The 8,050-nt window shown below is 45.2% G+C and overlaps 1 pseudogene; it reads right to left on the bottom strand.

The window, feature by feature from the left end:
* Nucleotides 1-2,890: 2,890 nt before the first annotated feature.
* Nucleotides 2,891-4,862, bottom strand: LOC110547491 (nucleolin-like; annotated as a pseudogene).
* Nucleotides 4,863-8,050: the final 3,188 nt, after the last annotated feature.

Raw genomic sequence — 8,050 nt, 5'->3', positions numbered from 1 at the left:
CCTTGAAGTGATTTTTTTTCTAAATATTTGATGTCCAATCAAGCTTTAGGTAATTTTCTAAGTAACTAGGGACAGAACCCCATTTATATTAAAAAGGAACTTGTAGGCAGCTGCTGGGCTTTGAGTTTGTGTGTAACTCTGGAGACTGCCTTGTTTTCACCAGATCAGGAAGCTTCCTGAGCGGAAGTCCTAAAGAAATGACTGGATTAGAGAACTGATTTCACGTTCTTTAACTGGAAGCTGGAGGTGGGCCTCAACCCTATCTTCCATCTGTCCATCATGGTCTTTACAGGGCTTGTGTTCCCTACTAGGAACATACGGAAGTGCCCAGTACATACTAGCACTAATGTGTGGTCATGTTGCTGCTCACACTGCAGAATTGGGACGGGGGACACCAGGCTGCTGGAACTAGTGTGATGCTATTTGTGAGGGAGATGTTCCCACATCACAGGACAATGGCTGTTAAAGCAAGGAAGAAGCCAGTACTGCAGCTGGCTTAGAGGTGACAGTCCATGCCCAAACAAGACTGTGAGAAGACATGATGGTTTGTAGCCTTAAAATGTTGAAGCTGAGTTGTTGTTGTTTGTTTTGTTTTGTTTTCAAAGAGCTTTAGTTTCATTTTGTGTTTCTTAAAAATGACGTTAATTTTTACAAACAAATACAAATCACCTAAACTCCCATTTCTTTTCATCTGTGAACTCTGCTCCTAGATTCATGGAAAGGGATGTCCATGTTTTTGTGCTAGGTGTTTAGTGCTTACAGAAGCACACAGTTCACTTGGGCTGTTTCTGTGAACCTAGCAGTCCCTCTGACTGCCATCCACCCGATGAGAAACATCCCTGCTCTGTGTTGGACCCAGTAGACTCTGATTCTGTCTTCTCTCTACTGGAAGTATCATGAGTGACCTTGAAGAACCACCTTAAAACTTAAAAAAAGAAAAAAAAATTACATTCAGTGTGGTGTGTGTTTGTGTGTGCATGTGTGTGCACATGCATTCTCCTGAGAGACCAAAGATTTAAAAATCAGTGGGTATTGTTTTAAAGTTTAAAGCACAAGCCTGAACAGAGGCCAGTAAATGGAGATATGTCCAGCCATCTTCAGGGAAAAACTAGCCTTAATGCCCTGAGGTGAAGAATACTAGCCTTACTGTATTCTTTCCTGCCCACTAGAGATAGAGTTGGTAGGAAACCGGCCCCTCTCCCCTAGGAAGGGAAGCCAGGCCATTAATGGTTTGGTGGCCTTCCTATAGCCAATCAATTCAAAATGCAACATCCTTTATTGGTTTCAACTAGTAGATGTTTGCCAGGCAGGAATCCCCCTGCTTTGGGCATGCTGGGAGGGACTGGACTCTTTAAGTCACCCAGCTAACCTGAGCATGGGGCTCTCGGCTCTCACGACTTCAGTGATGAGGGTGTGAGCCCAAGCTGTAGCTTTTAATAAAAGATACTCGTGTTTTGCAACAGATTTGTCTCCTGGTGGTCTTTTGGGGTTTCACAAATTGGGCACAACACCCCCGTTCAGAGTATATGTGGAAGTCAGAGGACAACCTGCTGGAGCCAGTTCTCTTCTTCCACCACATGGGATCTGGAGATGAAACTCAGGTATCAGGCTTGTTTGGCAGCAAGCACCCTTACCCATGAACCATCTCTCTAACCTAAGAAGTTCTTCAAGCTTCTTTCTCCTCCTCTGTGTTGGATTGTGGTAGCACATGGGATTGTCCATCAGCACTGAAGGCCTAGGGTGTCTTCTGCAACAGCCTTTTTCCCTGCCGTGTAGTCCCTTCAGGTCCCTTTTCTTTTGAGAAGCCAAGGTTGGAGGAGATTACCAAGGGAAAAGGACAATAGGGTGAGGTGAGGCTGGCCATCTTTTGGAACAAGTAGTTTCATCTCTGGCGCCTGGAATTGTCAGACTCTACAGAGCAAGAACAACAAGGAGATGACATTGGGCAGCATATGTGCTTTCTCGGCATCTTCCCTCTAGAAAACAAGTGGGGCTCTGAAACTCCAACCTTGCAGCCTTCCCCACTGACAGCTTACTGTCTCGGCAGGAATCAGCCTGTGTCTGTGGTATCCTCAGGAGAGTGGTATAGCTTGGCAGTGCATCGTCCAGCTAACCCTGCCACATTCTACATCCTCACTTTCACCTTGACCACACTTGCTTAGTTCTGTAGTACCATTGGTCCTTGAACCCAACCTCTCTCCTGTAGACCATGTAGTTTTGAGGGGGTGGGGACAGGGAAAATTTGGGTAACATCTTGTTTTATGATTATAAAACAAAACTATTCATCACAGAAGAATGGAATAACAAGCCCACCCCCGGGGGATTGCAGTCAGTGGCCTGAAGCAACTCTTTGGTTCTAAAAAAAATGTTATCTGATGAGTGTCTTTCACATCATCATAGGTCATTGTAAAAAAAAAAATTTTTTTTTTTGCAGGAAAAAGATGGTTTTACATGGGATGAAAATGTAAATTAAAAATGTGCTGATAAGGGTTAGCTCTATCACTCATCTTTTAAAGGTTATATGACTGGGCGGTGGTGGTCCATGCCTTTAATTTCAGTACTTGGAGGCAGAGGCAGGTGAATCTGAGTTTGAGATCAACCTGGTGTACAGATTGACAGATCAAGTTCTAGGACAACCAGGGCTACACAGAAACCCCTGTCTGGAAAAATCAGTAGGGTGTCTGTCTTGAGATGTTAATCTGCTGAGTGTGGTGGTACAGGCCTGTAATCCCAGCACAGGCAGAGGCAGGTGGATTGCTGTGAATTCAAGGCCAGCCTAGTCTACAAAGTGAGTCCACGACAGCCAAGGCTACACAGAGAAACCCTGTCTCAGAAAGAGAGAGAGGCATTAATGTATATAGATTCCAAGTTAGACTACATGGCTGTGCCCTTACTGTCTTGGGATGTCCTCAGAGTGTTCTGTTATTGAACAGGAAACAGTAAGCACCCCAGTGTCCAATCTTTCAAGGGGGAAAGGCGGGAATGGAAGAAAGTTTTCAAACTTTGTCCTTTGTTCTTGTGGCTTGAACTCTGTTCTCCTCTAGCACCTTGGAAGCCTCCTCCACCTCCAAAGCCTCCTTGACTTCTTCCACCAAATCTACCTCTTCCTCAGCCACCTTCACCTGTAGGCTTGGCCTTGTCCAAGGTAGCTTTTTTTTTTTTCCAATGTCACAATCTTCCATGGCCTCCTTGGCAATTTTGGCATCTTCCTCACTGTTGAAGTCTACAAAACCAAACCCTTTGGAAGGCCCAGTCTCCTGATTAGTGACTATTCTTGCATGAATAGAGCCCTAAACTGATTCTTTTAAGGTCTCTTCTGTGGTTTCCTCCAACGGACCTTTGACAGAGTTTTGGATGGCTGACTTCTTGTATTAGGTGATCCCCTGGGTCCTTGTAACTCCAGCCTGATTATTCTACCCTCAATCTCCATTTTCTTACAGGAGTTTAAAGCTTTAGCATCTTCAAATGAAACAGATTCTATAACTGCATGCCCTTTAGATTTGCCATTTGGATTCTGGGCACTTTGATGAAAGTTGCTTTCTCAAATACTTCCTGAAGAGTTTCTTTGGTTGTACTATAGGAAGGTTACTTAAAACCAAAGTTTTTGCTTCACCAATCCAAGAGCTTTTCCTTCCAGCTTTCTCTTGCTTCTGTCCTTTCTCCAGTGTAGCAGAGTGAAAACAGATTGCCCTCATGCTCTGCCTCTCCTTTTCTTCAGTTTCTGCCTCTTCGTCTGCCTTAAACTCACGAATGATCCCTTTACTTGCCCCACCCTTGCTGACCACTGTCATCTCCATGCATTTTTAGACACTTCATTCTTTCTCTGTGATTTTGAAAGATGGGGTTTTGGCTAAAGGTGTTCTTGCAGCCCCAACGTTCTTACTGTCTCTTTTGTTTGTTTGTTTGTTTTCTAGTTTATTTTTATTACCAAACATTTTTTTTTAAACCAATGAGTTCCAAAACCTTTCCTGGGTCTTTAGCAGACTTAATATCCACATAACCAAATTTCCTATTTGTACCAGTTGGGACAGCAAGATCAGTTTTAGCAGAACGTCTGTTGGCAATTTTAATTCAACAGCAGATTTGCTGGGGTTAAGGGTTCCAGCAAACAGGCCGAAGGTGTGCTTGTTTTGAGCCTTCTGCTTTCTGTTTGTGGCACCTAGAGCATCTTTCTGTTTCATTTCTTTCTTTCTTTTTCCAGGTGCTACTTTAACAGGCTTCTCATCTTCCTCTTCCTCCTCTTCATCATCATCCTTTTCATCCTCTTGGTCACACTCTTGGCTTTCACAGGAACAACCTTTACAAGACTCTTCTCTCCTTTGGCCAGAGTTATCTTTGAAGCATCTTCAGAGTAATATTTCTCTTAAGTTATTATTCTCTTCCTCACCATCATCTTCCTCATCCTACATCCTCTGAAGCAGGAGCAGCAACCACTGCTTTCTCTGGTTTCACTGCTTTCACAACTGGCAGCTCAGATGACTCTTCCTCATCTTCATCTTCATCACTGTCATCTTTATCTTCTTCGTTAATCCTCATCACTTTCTTCCTTTTTGGCATCCTTACTGGTCTTGGCCCCTTGGCTGGAGCGATAGCTCCCCTTTTTAACAGGGGATGATAAAAATGCTTTTGCGTGTGTGGCAACTTTAACCTTTCTTGTTTGTTTCTTTAACCAACTATTACCTTTGCTGGGGCTGTGGTAGCCTTCTTGTCTTTTTTCTGAGGGATGAGTACTTCTTCCCCACTGCTATCATCTTCATCTTCTGACACTTCTTCACCTTCACTGTCTTCCACCTCCTTTGGGGGAGAGGAGCCATTTTCTTGGAATCACTGTGATTTTTACTAGCCTTTGCAAGTTTCACCATGATGGCAGGTTATGGCATGTGTGGTGAGAGAGCAGTACAGAAGAGCTGAGGAAAACTCAAGCGACTCCTATGGCAAGCTCAGCTGAGGACAATGAAAATACTGGTGCACATACAGCTGAAAGCCAGCTACAGCCAGCACTGGAGGCAAAAGATACAATGTCACCTTAAAAGACAGCAGAAAGTTCTCTCTTAAATAGTGTCCTGGGCAGCCCTGGGGTTTGCCCTGCTACCTGTAGGCATATGTGGTGCCATCAGAGAAGTGTGTGGATGCTGCTTCAGCTTTGGAAGACCCTGGGGGTGGGGCTTGCAGCCTGCTGGCTAGGTCATCTGTTCTCACACAAAGCTTGCTCTCCCTGCCAGGTCACTCATCCGAACTACAGGTACTAAGCACAGCCCATTAGCCAATAGGCAGAACCTGCCCAGATTTCAGTAGACTGGGTTTCTAGGCACCCCACGAGGAGTGTGAAATACAAATATCCCTTCCCAGCGCTTCTTCATCATTTCCTTGTCAAGAAGAGGAAATAGACATTTCCTTCCACCAAAAGAAACACTAAGCATGCCTCTGTGTGTCCTTAGATAGGTTCTCATTTGTCTCTAATTTAACTTGTCACTTTTGGGTTTTACATTAGTGTAAAAGCATCGAAGTATACAAATCTTTAAACATGTCTTAAAGTAAATTGATGGCAAGTTCTAAACCAACAATTTGAAAAACATTCACCCCAGAAAGTTTTGAGCATGTTAAATCCTTAGCAGAGAAGGGCTATTAACACCATTCCAGGTGCTTCAGCGTCTCAGCACCATTGTTTCCACTTCTTAAATGCGCCTGTGTGTGTACCTGCTTGCATGTAGTGCCTGGAGGTCAAGCTCAGGTGTCATTCCTCAGGAGGCCACTGAGCCCAGAGCTGACAGAGAGCCCTGAGATCCATCTGTCCTCACTCCCTACACACTGGGGTTACAGACATGCTGCAACACCCAGCCTTTACATGGAAGCTGGAGATAGGCACTAGGGTCCTCGTGCCTGCTTAGTGAGCCCTTGGCACACTGGGCCATCTCCCCACTTCTAACAGTCATTTTCAAAGACTCAAGTTGATGATGCTGTTGACTTCCTGAATTTCCCAATACTATTGACAAACCCTTTAATAATTAACTTGAATTGGCAGAAAGAATTTAATCTCAAGGATTGGGAATATCTTCCCCAATGTCTAAAAGTTAGTGATGACCGCTGATGACCCGTGGCACTTAAAGACATCTGGGAAAATAGCTATTTAACCTTTTAAATAGCATACATGGCATGGCACGTGTGTGAGGTCACAGGACAGCTTTGGGAGGCATCTTCTTTCACATATCCATGGGCCCTCAAGGTTAAACTCAAGTTCTTAGGCTTGCTGAGCAAGACTCTTTACCGTCTGAATCACTTTGCTGGTCCTGTTTAAGTCTTTGACCCCATTTTTAATCAGGCTATTGTGTTTTTGGTATGAAGTTCTGTGGATTTCTTGCATATTCTGGGCAACAATCCTGCCATATCTGTTTGCAATATCATCTCTGCATCTGGGTGTCCTCGACACTCCTTGTTTCTGTTACTGGTGGAAGCTTTTCACTTGTCTGATTTGCTCTTGTTGCTTGTACTTTGAGGCATCATGTGTCTCTGGTGTCATTGCCAAGAGCCACATCCTGAATCCAGCCCCTCTGTGAGGGGGTATTCAGGTCCTTCATTTAAGTCTACAGCCTATCTCCGTTCGTTCGTTCGTTCGTTCGTTCTTTCTCTTTCTTTCTTTCTTTCTTTCTTTCTTTCTTTCTTTCTTTCTTTCTTTCTTTCTTCCTTCCTTCCTTCCTTCCTTCCTTCCTTCCTTCCTTCCTTCCTTTATTTCTCTCTCTCTTCTCTCTTTCTTTCTTTTCCTTCCTTCCTTCCTTCCTTCCTTCCTTCCTTCCTTCCTTCCTTCCTTCCTTCTTTCTTTCTCTCTCTCTCTCTCTCTCTTCCCTCCCCATCTCTCTCCTCATCATAGGGCGATCAGGACCCCTGCCAGTCCCAATCCTACTTCCTGATGACAGCAGGAAGCTGCAGGATGCACACCTTGCCCTCTAAGATCACATGTATGTAGTATGGGTGGCAGCTCCCAGGATCCACATGAGCATCAGAAGGAGACTAGGTGAACTTCAGAACCATGGCATGACAGCCAGGTGACATGGTTGATGGAAGACATCAGTTCTGTGCAGGTGCCTGGCTAAAATGTGCACACCTTTCCTTGCAATGGTTAGGCCATACAGTACCACAAAGTGACTGTCTGCAAGTGTGCACACATGCCTAAAAAGGATTCAGACTTCCCCCTGGTAAGAAGGGTAAACTGTCTTCTCTGGGTATTTCCCTGGCAGGCTGTTCCTCGCAGGTACCTGGGACTGTGTGAAACAGGTGAGGGACTGCAGCAGGCACAGCTTGGGGTGTGGGGGTACCACTGTTCAGAGACTGGGAGCCCAGCTGCCGTGCAGGGTGGCTGGCAGAGGCGTCATCGCCTTTGTGACTCACAGGGAGATGGCAGCTTTACATATTTAAGAGGAGCGTGGCCGGTTTCTTATCTGAAGTATGCTTCCCCGGAGAGACCACCACCATTTGATCTATTTTTGATTAAAATGTAAAAATTAAAAATTAAATCAAATGGTGGTATAACTCCTTGGGGAGAACACACTTCAGTTATGAAGTATTCCCCACAGCAACCTTGGGACTCTTACGGCAGCATTGTCTCATCTGTAGGTGGTCTTTTTATGCCACACGTAATTAAAATGAATCGCAATGAGATCCACCGATGACTGCTTTCTGTGTGACGACCTGCGGCTGGTGCTTCCCAAGCAGGTCCCCAAGGGTGTAGCCTCAGAGGTGAGCTTTGTGGTAGTGGCAGGGAATCCAAGGGTGCCGGCCTGAGGGAGGATGGGATGCCCTTAGCACACCCCCGTACCTTCCCTTGTGAGTGATTCTGCCAGAGATGGTGTGGTCAGATCTGGGAAAGGTGCTGCCAGAATCTAATCTGTAGCTGCTCTATGTCTAAACACTTGGCTGCCTCGGTATGGGGAAAGGGTGATTGACAGTATTGGGGGCGGGGTTGCAGCTCCACCCCAGTACAGCATTTGCATTGGTTTCATACATAGTGGACTGGGTCTAGATGGGGTTTCTGAGCCACATGTCCAGTTGTGTGACT

The sequence above is a fragment of the Meriones unguiculatus genome, chromosome 1, assembly GCF_030254825.1.
Source record: "Meriones unguiculatus strain TT.TT164.6M chromosome 1, Bangor_MerUng_6.1, whole genome shotgun sequence".
Classification (NCBI taxonomy): Eukaryota; Metazoa; Chordata; class Mammalia; order Rodentia; family Muridae; genus Meriones; species Meriones unguiculatus.
The sequence above is the reverse complement of the archived record's forward strand: the minus strand, read 5'-3'. Positions and strand labels throughout refer to the sequence as shown.